We start from the raw sequence: 13,459 nt of genomic DNA on the forward strand, positions 1-13,459 counted from the left end.
CCCTGGCGTCATTCCGTAAGCAGCAGCGTTCAGTCCACAAAAACATTTACCACTCCGGGCTGGGCTGCTTCCTGAGGATAACTCCGTTCCAACCTCCGTTTGTGCCGGCCCAGACTAACTTGAAGGAAGGCTTTTAGTTTGTAGAAATCCTTATTATTCATTTATTCTTACACCGACACGAGGAATCATCGATCACAATAAAGATGGCGACAGCCGCTTTACCATGGTGACAGGGCAGTCATTTGCTAACAACCTTGGCACTTTCACTTTAGTTCCGCCTTGTTAGGGAAAGGAAGTGCTTGGTCCCGCTCCAGCAGCGTGCCTGTTATTTTGTAAATTTAGCTGGAGTGTTTGGTGGAATATGAGGAGAGTCGCGGCAGTTTAGGGAATGAGAGAATGAGGAGCGCTCAACTTCAAGGCGGCAACATAGCTGAGGAGATGGACAGGTAAAGGGAGAACAGATTCCTATTTGCTCTTGTGTAGTCCCCGGGCACCCTGTGCTTGGTGGTGGTGAGGGAGCGAGGTGGCCGAGGGCTTGGACAAGTGGGGTATAAGAAAAGATCGTTGACTGTTGGTACTCAACAAGCGGCTAAAGCATGATTTGAACTCGAGTCGCTTTGGCTCAGAGACTGAATGCTTAACTGCTGTAGCTATTTCCTCCCATTATAACTGAGGGAATATGAATGGCTCCAAATTTATTACCATTTTTGGAAAGGAACTTCGAGCATTTGACCTGGTAATGGTGAGCCAATGACTCACAACAATGAACCACCCAAGAAAATGTTGAGGCTCCTGTAGCCAGGGGCTTGTTGTGCTGCCATCAATCATTTGTGGAGAAGGGATTGTTGGTTCTTTCACTTCATCAACCAGTCCTACTCAACTGGTTATAAAAGAGGTGTGTGCAAGGGATGTTTCATAAGCTTTTGCTTTTGTATATTTGGGTTCTATTTATAGCTGTGTGCTGGTGACCCCTGCTTCAGTGTTGTCCCTTTGAGTCTTTTTCCATTACTGCAACACTCCCGAAGCGACATACATCTTTAGCCAATAGATTATAGCAAAATGAAGACAGAAGGTAAAGTGTCTGATGCTGTCGTAGCTGTTATGACTGAACCTGAGTTAACACAAAAATATAGGTGCAGTATGAAGAGGTAGGGGGGAAAACTAGGAAAGATGCATTTGTACACAAATGGGACTATATATAGAATAAGTATTATTTATGGGCTTTGCACACAAGAGAAAGGGTTAATGGTGGAGAATCAAAGAATTTGGGAAACCACAGTCAAGATTTGTGGGCATTGGCAGAAAGTTTTGTCAAAAAATCTTGAGTTCTTATTTAGTCTTGTGGATGATCCTAAGAATCTTGGATAAGTATAAGTGAAGCAAGCAATGACATTCAAGACTGTGAGGGCACACAACAGACACATGAAAAGATGCTCGACGTCACTCCTCATCAGGGAAATACAAATCAAAACCACACTCAGATACCACCTCACGCCAGTCAGAGTGGCTAAAATGAACAAATCAGGAGACTATAGATGCTGGAGAGGATGTGGAGAAAGGGAACCCTCTTGCACTGTTGGTGGGAATGCAAACTGGTACAGCCGCTCTGGAAAGCAGTGTGGAGGTTCCTCAAAAAATTAAAAATAGATCTACCCTAGGACCCAGCAATAGCACTGCTAGGAATTTACCCAAGGGATACAGGAGTGCTGATGCATAGGGGCACTTGTACCCCAATGTTGATAGAAGCACTCTCAACAATAGCCAAATTATGGAAAGAGCCTAAACGTCCATCAACTGATGAATGGATAAAGAAATTGTGGTTTATATACACAATGGAATACTACGTGGCAATGAGAAAGAATGAAATATGGTCTTTTGTAGCAACGTGGATGGAACTGGAGAGTGTTATGCTAAGTGAAATAAGTCATACAGAGAAAGACAGATACCATATGTTTTCACTGTTATGTGGATCCTGAGATACTTAAGACCATGGGGGAGGAGAAGGAAAAAAAAAAAGAGAGGGAAGGAGGCAAACCATAAGAGACTCTTAAAAACTGAGGGTTGATGAGAGGTGGGAGGGAGGGGAAAGTGGGTGATGGGCATTGAGGAGGGCACGTGTTGGGAGGAGCACTGGGTGTTGTATGGAAACCAATTTGATAATAAATTTCATATGAAAAAAAAAGAGAATGTGAGGGTACAGAGACTTGGCCATAGAAAGTCAAATTTCCAAGGCTGGGCTAAGTACTACTTCATGTTTGATGTGCATTTAAAGCTCCTCAAAGAGCCATGGAATAAAATCCCTCATTGGTCCTCCAGGGACTATCTGCAAAGGCAGGAACTCCTGAGTATACATCATTGCATGAAAAAGATTTCAGATAGCACTGTAGCATTACCTATGTTAGGAGAAATTTTCAATAAGCAGCACATGTAATAGTTAAGGAAACTTGGGGCTCTCAGAGAGCACCTAAATGCTGACACAGATCTTGCTCAGTATTTGTTTGTAGGTTCCATTTGGCTTGCTTTCCAGAAACATCATTCTAAGTTTTGCACTACTGCATTATCACACTGGTTCTGCAGCAATATTTTTACTTTCTATGAGTATTTGAGGGTTCATCTCTGAAGCTACAATGTAGAGAATTGTGCAGTCCATCAAAGCTGATCATGTGGTCTTTAGATTTTAGCGTTTTCATTTTTATTATCTAATTACTTTTCTCAATTGATGCTTAATGACTACATTTCCTCTATTTGTTTCCTAGAATCCAGAAGATTCAAGATTGTTCACCTGCTTAAGGGCTGCCTTCTGAGGTACATTGCTTGGTAGCAGGCCAGGGAGTTAGGTGGTCAACTGAATTGGAGAAAGATTTTCCTTGTTGTTGACAATGGCATGGTGACCTCTTGCTGCTGAATGAGGACTGCTTCCAAACCAAGCATTGGGGAAAGCTGGGTAAGAGGAGGAAGTCTCTTGAGTTTTTTCTCTAGAATCCAATCAGTCTTGTCTAAAACTTATGTCTTTGGGGGACTTGTTCTGTTTCAGAACCAGAATTCTGGGAGACTGTTGCATTGACACATGGAACCCAGGGTTTAGCAAAACAAAGGTGGATATCACTGTACCACACTTAAACTCCAACAGTGTGCTTCTGGGTGAGCATGGCTAGATAGAACATGTGGATAATGCTATCAGGTTGGGGGAAACAGGGTGATAGTGATTAGAAAGAGCTAATATTTGTGAAGGGCTGTGTAGGTTACAGAGCTTTTCTACATAGATCATACTTGAGTCTCACAAAACCGGGGAGATTGTTTAAAAGTGTGCTCTATGTATTTGTTGTTGTGGCAAAGTATATGTAACAAAATTTACCATTTTAACCATTTTTAAGTGTACAATTCAGTGGCATTAAGTATATTCACATTGTCCAACCATCATCATTATTCATCTCTAGAACCTCTTTATTTTCCAAAATAGAAACTCCATACCATTAAACATTAATCCCCCATTCTTGCCTCCCATCAGCCCCTGGAAGCCATCATGCTACTCTCTGTGTCTATAAATTTGACTACTTTAGGTACCTCATGTAAGTGGAATCTTAACACTATTTTTCCTTTTGTGACGGGCTTATTTCACTTAGCGTAGTGTCTTCAAGGTTCATCCGTGTTGTAGTGTGTGCCAGAATTTCCTTCCCTTTTAAGACTGAATAATATTCTGTTGTCTGTACATACCAAAATTTGTTTATCCATTCATCCTTTTATGGACACTTGGGTCACTTCCATCTTTTGGCTATTGTGGATAATGTTGCTATGAACATGGGAGTACAAATACGTATTGTGTTTGAGTTCCTGCTTTAAATTCTTTTGGGTGTATATCCAGAGGTGTAATTGCTAGATCATGTGGTAATTCTATGTTTAATTTTTTGAGGAACTACCATACAATTTGCCACAGAGGCTTCACCATTTTACATTCCCATCAGCAATGCGTAGGGGTTCCCATTTCATCCTCACCAATATTTTTATTATTTCTTTTTTGAGTAAAAGCCACCCTAATAGTTGTGAATGTATTCCATTGTGGTTTTGATTTGCATTTCACTACTATATTGGAAAACCTACTGTTCTCCTCTCCTGAGTGTCTCCTTTATTTTCACTCAGAATACTTTACTTTTCACATTTCTGGTTGCCAAATGTGTGGGAATTTTTCCCCACAGCAAGCAATTCTCTGTAACACTAGCTGGGTGTCCCATAGTTTAACTCAATTCTGACACCTGGAGATAGTGTCAGATTCCCACAGGTTAAGGGCTAATCCCACAAGACTGCCCCCACCCCATTTCAGATGGCAGTTGCAAGTTTAAGTTGTCACCTGTGCTTCTGACTGACTGGCTATAAAGTTGGGTTCAGTTACTTTGCTAGAGCAGCTCACAGACCTCAGGAAAATAGTTGCTAATATTTACTAGTTTATTAAAGGATATGATAGGGGCGCCTGGGTGGTTCAGTCAGTTAAGCGTCTGACTTTGGCTCAGGCCATGATCTCACAGCCTGTGGGTTTGAGCCTCGTGTTGGGCTTCTGTGCTGACAGCTCAGAGCCTGGAGCCTGCTTTGGATTCTGTGTCTCCCTCTCTCTCTGCCTTTCCCCTGCTCACACTCTTTCTCTCCTTCAAAAATAAATAAACATTAAAAAATAAAAAAAAGTAAAGGATATGATAAAGGATACAGATGAACAGCCAGGTGAAGAGATTCATAGGGTGAAGTCTGGGAAGGTCCTGAGTGCAGGAGCTTCTGTCCTTGTGGAGTTGGGATGTGTGACCCTGTTGGTATATGGATGTGTTCACCTACCTGGAAGCTCTATGAACTCCCTACCTACTTTTGGGATTTTTATGGAGGCTTCATCACTTAGGCAAGATCGATCACTAATTCCATTTCCAGCCTCACTTCCCTCTCTGGGGGATATGGGTGGAGGGGCTGACAATTCCAACATCTAATTACGGCTTGGTTATTTGGTGACCAGCCCCCATCCAGAAGCCCACCCAGAGTTGCTTCATTATGGCAAAAGATGCCCCTAATACAGTTATCACTTAGGAATTTACAAGGGACATAGGAGCCCTGTATCAGGGATGGCGTCAAAGACCAAATATTAGAATAAGAGACACTCCTTGTGCTTTTATCACTTCGAAATTATAAGGGTTTTAGGAATTCTAAATGGAGAATCAGGTGCAGAGACCTGTATGTGTATTTTCTATTATCTCATACCTAGTGATGAGTAAGGTTGAACATCTTTTCATATGCTATTGGCCACTTATATATCTTTTCTGGAAAAATGTATATTTGGGTCCTTTTCTTATTTTTTTAATTTAAAGTTTAGTTAGAATATAGTGCAATATTGGTTTCAGGAGGAGACTTAAGTGATTCGTCACATACAACACCCAGTGCTCATCAAAACAAGTGCCCTTTTTAATACCCATCACCCATCTAGCCCATTCCTCACCCACCTCCTTCCATCAACCCTCAGTTTGTTCTCTATCATTAGGAGTCTTTTGTGGTTTGTTTCCCTCTCTCATCTTTCCCTCTCCCTTCCCATATGTTCATCTGTTTTGTTTCTTAAATTCCACATATGAGTGAAATCATACAGTATTTGTCTTTCTTTGACTTACTTAGCATAGTACATTCTAGCTCCATTCACATCATTGCAAATTGCAAGGTTTATTCTATTTTGATGGCTGAGTAATATTCCATTGTATATATATACCACATCTTCTTTATCCATTTATCAGTCAGTGGACATTTGGGCTCTCTTCATATTTTGGCTATTGTTGATAATGCTGCTATAAACCTTGGGGTGCATGTACACCCTCAAATTAGTATTTTTGTATCCTTTGGGTAAATACCTAATAGTGCAATTGCTGGATTGTAGGGTAATTCTATTTTTAGGTTTTTGAGGAACCTCCATATGTTCTCCAGAGTGGCTGTACTAGTTTGTATTCCTACCAACAGTGCAAGACAGTTCCCCTTTCTCTACATCCTTGCCAACACCTGTTGTTTACTGTGTTGTTAATTTTAGCCATTCTGACAGGTGTGAGGTGGTAGCTCATTGTGGTTTTGATTTGTATTTCCCTGATGATGAATGATATTGAGCATATTTCATGTGTTGGTTAGCCATCTGGATGTCTTCTTTGGAAAATGTCTTATTCATGTCTTCTGCCCATTTCTCTTTTCTTTTTATTTATTTTGAGAGAGAGGGAGAGAGAGACTGCGGGTTGGGGGGGGACAAAGAGAGGAAGACAGAGAATCCCAAGCACAGTCCATGTGGTCAGCATGGAGCCTGATATGGGGCTTGTTCTCATGACTATGAGATCATAACCTGAGTGGAAATCAAGAGTCAGACACATAACCGACTGAGTCACCCTGGAGGCCCTGCCTATTTCTGAACTGAATTATTTGCTTTTTGGGTGTTTTGATAAGTTTTTTTATAGATTTTGGATGCTAACCATTTTTTAGTTATGTCATTCGCAAATATCTTCTCTCATTCTGTAGGTTGCCTTTTAGTTTCATTGATTGTTTTCTTAGCTGTGCAGAAGCTATTTATCTTGATGAAGTCCTAATAGTGCATATTTGCTTTTGTTTACCTTGTTGCTGGTGATGTGTCTAGTAGGAAGTTGCTGTAGCCAAGGTCAAACAGGTTGCTGCCTTTGTTCTCCTCTGGGATTTTGATGGTTTTCTATCTCACATTTAGGTCTTTTCATCCATTTTGAATTAATTTTTGCATATGGTATAAGAAAATGGTCCAGTTTCAGTCTTCTGCATGTTGCTGTCCAGTTTTCCCAAAACCATTTGTTGAAGAGAGTGTCTTTTTTCCTTTGGATAGTCTTTCCTCTTTTGTTGAAGGTGAATTGGCCATATAGTTGTAGGTCCATTTCTGGATTTTCTGTTCTGTTCCATTGATCTATGTGTCTGTTTTTGTGCCAGTACTATATTGTCTTCATGACTAAAGCTTTGTACTAGAGCTTGAAATCTGGAATCATGATGCCTCCAGGTTAGTTTTTCTTTTTCAGAATTGCTTTGGCTATTTGGGGTAATTTATGGTTCTATACAAATTTTAGAATTGTTTGTTCTAGCTCTGTGAGAAATGCTGGTGGTGTTTTGATTGGGATTGCATTAAGTGTGTAGATTGCTTTGGGTAGTGTTGACATTTTAACAATTTGTTTTTCCAATCCATGAGCATGGAATACTTTTCCATTTCTTAGTGTCCTCTTCAATTTCTTGCATAAGTCTTCTATAGTTTAGATAGTTTAGATCTTTTACCTCTTGGTTAGGTTTATTCCTAGGTATCTAATTGTTTTTGGTGCAATTGCGAATGGGGTTGATTCCTTGATTTCATTTTCTGCTGCTTCATTATTGGTGTATAGCAATGCAACAGATTTCTGCATGTTGATTTTATATCCTGTGACTGCTGAATTCATGTATTACTTCTAGAAGTGTTTTGGTGGAGTCTTGAATTTTCTACATAGAGGATTCTATCATCTGAAAATAGTGAAAGTTTGAATTCTTCAATTTGGATGCCTTTTATTTCTTTTTGTTGTCTGATTGCTGAGGTTAAAACTTTCAATACTGTGTTAAATAGTAATGGTGAGAGTGGACATCCTTGTCTTGTTCCTAACCATAGGGAAAAGGCACTCGGTTTTCCCCATTGAGGACAATGTGAGCTGTGTGTCTTTTGTATATGGCCTTTATGATGTTGAGGTATATTCCATCTATCCCTACTTTGTTGAAGGTTTTAATCAAGAATGGATGATGTATTTTGTCAAATGTTTTTTCTGCATATATTGACAGGATCGTATGCTTCTTATCCTTTCTTTTATTAATGTGGTATATCACATTGATTGATTTGCAGATATTGAACCAACCCTGTATACAGCCCAAGAATACACCCCATTTGATCATGGTAAATTCTTTTAATGTTCTGTTGAATTTGATTTGCTAATATTTTATTGAAAATTTTTACATCTGTGTTCATCAGGGATATTGGCCTGTAACTTACCTTTTTAGTGGGGTCTCTGGTTTTGGAGTCAAGGTAATGCTGGCTTTGTAGAATGAGTTTGGAAGTTTTCCTTTCATTTCTATCTTTTGAAACAGTTTGAGAAAAATAGGTATTAACTCTTCATTTAAGTGTCTGGTAGAATTCCCCAGGGAAACTATCAGGCCTAGGACTTTTGTTTGTTGGGAGGTTTTTGATTACTGTTTCAATTTCTTTCCTGGTTATGGGTCTGTTCAGATTTTCTATTTCTTCCTGTTTCAGTTTTGGTAGTTTGTAAGTTTCTAGGAATATTTCCATTTCTTCTGGATTACCCAGTTTGTTGGCATATAATTTTTCATAGTTTTCTCTAGTAATTGTTTCTATTTCTGTGGTGTTGGTTATCATCTCTCCTCTTTCATTCGTGATTTTATCTCTTTAGGTCCTTTTTTCTTTTTGAGAAGTCTGACTAGGGGTTTATCAATTTTGTTCTTTCAAAAAACTGGCTCATAGTATCATTGATAGGTTCTACTGTTGTTTTGGATTCCGTGTCATTTATGTCTGCTCTGTTCTTTAATATTTCTCTTCTGCTGGCTTTAGGCTTTATTTGTTACTTGTATAGCTCCTTTAGGTGTAAGGCTAGCTAGGTTGTATATTTGAGACCTGTCTTGCTTCCTGAGATGGGCCTGTATTGTAATATAATTCCCTCTTGGACTGCCTTGGCTGCATCCCAAAGGTTTAGGACTATGGTGTTTTCATTTGCTTCCATGTATTTAATTTCTTCTTTAATTTCATGGTTAACAAGTTCATTCTTCTTTTAATGTTTATTTTTGAGAAAGAGAGTGCAAGCGAGCACAGGCAGGAGAGGGGCTAAGAGGGAGGGAGACAGAGGATCTGAAGCAGGCTCTGTGCTGACAGCAGAGAGCCTGATGCAGGGCTTAAATTCAGGAACCATGAGATCATGACCTGAGCCGAAGTCAGACGCTTAACCCACTGAGCCACCCAGGCGCCTCAACCTACTTATTCTTTAGTATGATGTCCTTTAACCTCCATGTATTTGAGGGCTTTCCAAATTTTTTCTTGTGGTTGACTTCAAGTTTCATAGCATTGTGGTCTGAAAATATGCATGATACGATCTCAGTCCTTTTGTATTTGTTGAGGGCTGATTTATAACCCAGTATGTGATTTATTTTGGAGAATGTTCCATGTGCACTTGAGAAGAATGTATATTCTGCTTTAGGATGAAATGTTCTGAATATATCTGTTAAGTCCATCTGGTCCAGTGTGTCATACAAAGCCATTGTTTCCTTGTTGATTTTCTGCTTAGCTGAGCTTTCCATTGCTGTAAGTAGGGTGCTGAAGTCCCTTACAATTATTGTATTATTATCAAAGAGTTTGTTTGTGTTTGTTATTAATTGATTTATATATTTTGGGTGCCAACTTGGGGGCATTAATATTTACAATTGTTAGATCTTCTTGATGGATAGACCCCTTAATTATGATATCATGCCCTTCTTCATCTCTTGTTACAGTCTTTGTTTTAAAATCTAGTTTGTTGGGGACACCTGGTTGGCTCCATTGGTTAGGTGTCCAACTTCACCTCAGGTCATGATCTTGTGGTTCGTGGGTTGGAGCCCTGTGTATGGCTTTATGCTGACAGCCCAGAGCCTGGAGCCTGCTTCAGATTCTTTGTCTCCTTCTCTCTCTTCACCTCCCCCGGTCATACTCTGTCTGTGTCTCTCTCAAAAATAAATAAACATTAAACATTTTTCTTTAAATCTAGTTTGTCTGATATAAGTATAGGTACTCCAGCTTTCTTTCAATGTCCATTAGCATGATAGATGGTTCTCCATCCCCTCACTTTCAATCTGCAGGTGTCTTTAGGTCTAAAATGAATGTCTTGTAGGCAGCATATAGATGGGTCTTGTTTTCTTATCCATTCTGATACCCTACGTCTTTTGTTGGAACATTTAGTCCATTTACATTCAGAGTGATTAATGAAAGATGTGAATTTAGTGCCATTGTTTTGCCTGTAGAGTTGGTGTTTCTGGTGATGTTCTCTGGTACTTTCTAGTCATTGTTGCTTTTGGTCTTTTTTTTTTCCACTCAAAGAGTCCTCAAAATTTCTTACATGGCTGGTTTAGTGGTCACAAACTTAGTTTTTGTTTGTTTGGGAAACTCATTATTTCTCTTTCTATTCTGAATGATGGCCATTCTGGACAAAGATTTCTTGGCTGCATATTTTCCCCATTCAACATATTGAATATATCCTGCCATTCCTTTCTGGCCTGCTAGGTTTCTGTTGACAGATCTGCTGTGAACCTGATCTCTCTACCCTTGTAGGTTAAAGACTGTCTTTCCCTCGCTGCTTTCAGGATTCTTTCCTTGTCTATAGTTTGTGAATTTGACTATCATATGCCTTGGCAATGGTCAGCTTTTGTTGAAATTAATGGGAGTTTTCTGTGCTTCTTGGATTTTGATATCTGTGTTCTTCACCAGATTAGGCTTTGCAGCACTCTATGATCAGTAGACTTGGCACAAGTGAGTTGTTTGTGCTGGTCTTCTAGGAGAGAGGCCTGTTACACTGATTCTCAGGTGGACCTGCCCTAGTGGAGATGCACCTGCAAGACTCGGGGGGTGGGGCTTAGTGTAAGCGGTGCTTCCTAATCTGGGACTTCCCTAATCTGGGTGCTTCCTGGCCAGCTCACTGGCACTGTTTTGCTCCCTGAAGACTTTTAGTGCTGATGGTTGGGATGAATGTGGTGGCGCCCCTCTCTCTAGCCCTGGAGCTGGAAGTTCGCATCCCCCACTCTTCACAGAAGAGCAATCAGTCACCCATCTTGTCTTCCTGGTTTCTGTCAGAACCCTGTGTTCACCCTGCCTGTGTCCAAGGTTTTTTGTCTCAGGCATGTGACTGAGTTTCAAATCACCAAATTTTAGGGACTTCTGTGACATGGACCTGTGTTGTTCCTCTGGGGGAGGGTCTCAGGGCACTTTTGCCATTTGCTTGCCATGTAAGGAGTATGGTTGCACAGCTGTGTAGCAATTTTGAACTGTGCAGCCATTCAGAGCTCATGGTAAAATGGAGCAGAAAGCTGGCACCCTGGCTCGTTGCCCTCAACCAGAGTCCTGACTCCTATGCCTGAAAACAGTGAAGTGCGTTGGTGCCAACCATCCTTCTTGTGACCCAAGGGATCCTCAGATCACCTTGTCAGTCCTGGGATTTTGCCCCATGTCACCACCTGAGCATGTTTAAGTCAGGCGCATCCACCACAGTAGTAGACTTCTAAAAGTTCATATTTTGCACTCTGCTGCTTATGATAGTTTGTAGTAGCTTCTGTAGGCATGCTCCCTCCCCACCACTGTACCCACAGTTATATCTCCCCCAAGTGGACTCTCACATCTCCTACCTTCTAAAACGTGGTTGCTTTTATACTTGTAGACTTGCAGTTTTTGTTCTCTCAGACCTCTGGTTGATGTTTTGGGTGTTTAGAATGATTTGATATCTAGCTGTGTTCTAGGGACAAGACCAGCTTAGGGTCCCCATACACCTCCACCATCTTAACTCCTCCCCCTTTTCTATTTTTTAATTGGGTTGTTTTTTTGTTCTTGAGTTGTAGTATTTTTTTATACTGGATACTTATCCCTTGTCAGATATATAACTTGCAAATATTTTTCCCACTTCGTATGCAGCCTTTTCTCTGTTGATAGTATCCTTTGAAGCACAAAAGGTTTTAATTCTGATGGAGTCTAACTTATCTTTTTTATTTGTTGCCTGTGCATTTGGTGTCATATCTAAGAACTCTTTGTCAAATCCAATGTCATGAAACTTTTCTCCTATATTTTCTTCTAAGAGTTTCATAGGTTTAGTTGTTACATTTAGGTCTTTGATCTAACTTGAGATAATTTTGTATGTGGTTTAGATAAGGGTTCAACTTCATCCTTTTGCATATGGATATCCAGTTGTCCCAGCACTATTTGTTGGAAGACTGCTTTTTTTCCCCCATTGGATGGTCTTGGCACCCTTGTTGAAAGTCATTTGAACATAAATGTGAGGGTTTATTTTTGGGCTCTCTAGTTCATTGATCTACATGTCTGTCTATATGCCAGTATCAAACTATTTGGATTATTGTAGTTTTGTAGTAAGTTCTGAAATAAGGAAGTGTGAGACCTCCAACTTTTTTCTTTTTCAAGATTATTGTGACTATTCAGAATCCCTTGAGATTCCATATGAATTTTATGATAGATTTTTCTATCTCTGCAAAAATGTCATTGGGAGTTTACTAGGGATTGCTTTGAATTTGTAGGTCGCTTTCAGTGGTATTAGCATCAAAACAATATCAAATCTCCCAACTCATGAACATGAGGTGTCTTTCTAGTTATTTATGTATTTCTTAATTTCTTTCAGAATCCTTTTGTAGAGTTTAGCAATTTAAAATTTTTTAAAATATATATTTTTGAGAGAGAGAGTGTGCGCGTGCGCACATGCATGAGTGGGGGAAGGGCAGAGAGAGAGGGAGACACAGAAACGGAAGCAGGCTCCAGGCTCTGAGCTGTCAGCACAGAGCCTGACACAGGGGCTCAAACTCAGACTGCGAGATCATGAAGTGAGCCGAAGTCAGACGCTTAACTGACCAAGCCACCCAGGTGCCCCTGTAGTTTTTAGCATTAAAAGCACCTCCTTTGTTAAGTTTACTCTTCTTTAAAGATATCCATGTGTAATTGTATTGATGTAAAATTAACATACAGTGTTATAAGTTTCAGCAATACGGTATAATGATGCAACAATTATGTACATTACTCTTGCCATCAGGATAAGTTTACGCTTTTGAAAAAAAAAAATGTTTGTTTTTGAAAGAGAGCACGCATGAACAAACGTTGGAGGGGAAGAGAGAAATGGAGGCAGAGAATCCGAAGCAGGTTCCAGGCTTTGAGCTGTTACCACAGAACTCGATGCAGGGCTCAAACTCAGAAACCATGAGATCATGACCTGAGCCTAAGTCAGATGCTTAACTGACTGAGCCACCCAGGTGTCCCGAGATAAGTGTACTCTTTTTTTTGTAAATTTTTTTTAATGTTAATTTACTTTTGAGAGAGGGAGAGAGAGAGAGAGAAAGAGAGAGAGAGAGAGAGCCTGAGTTCGTGAAGGGCAGAGAGAGATGGAGACACAGAATTCAAAGCAGGTTCCAGGCTCTGAGCTGTCAGCACAGGGCTCGAAGCAGGGCTTGAACTCATGAGCTGTGAGAGCATGACCTAAGCCGAAGTCAAACACTTAACTGACTGAGCCACTGAGGCACCCCCCGAGATAGCTGTACTCTTGATTCTCTTTATTTCACCCCTCCTCCCACCCATATCCCCTCTGGCAACTAACAGTTTTGTATTTTAAGAGTTTGGTTTTTTAATGGTCTCTTAGATGGTTCATTTGTTTTGTGTCTTAAAATATACATATCAGTGAAATCATATGGCATT

General features: G+C 40.2%; 1 protein-coding gene across 3 annotated transcripts in view; it reads left to right on the forward strand.

Moving 5' to 3' along the window:
• Positions 1 to 26: 26 nt before the first annotated feature.
• Positions 27 to 13,459, forward strand: part of SYTL4 (synaptotagmin like 4) — a 205,572-nt gene continuing 192,139 nt past the window's right edge. For all 3 annotated transcript variants that reach the window (XM_081792643.1, XM_081792649.1, XM_081792644.1), the window contains exons 1-2: positions 27 to 446; positions 2,757 to 2,944. The gene's annotated coding sequence lies outside the window, so the exon portion shown is untranslated. The remainder of the gene's footprint in view (positions 447 to 2,756; positions 2,945 to 13,459) is intronic.

Source organism: Panthera onca, chromosome X, assembly GCF_046562875.1.
Source record: "Panthera onca isolate mPanOnc1 chromosome X, mPanOnc1 haplotype 2, whole genome shotgun sequence".
In the NCBI taxonomy this organism is placed as follows: Eukaryota; Metazoa; Chordata; class Mammalia; order Carnivora; family Felidae; genus Panthera; species Panthera onca.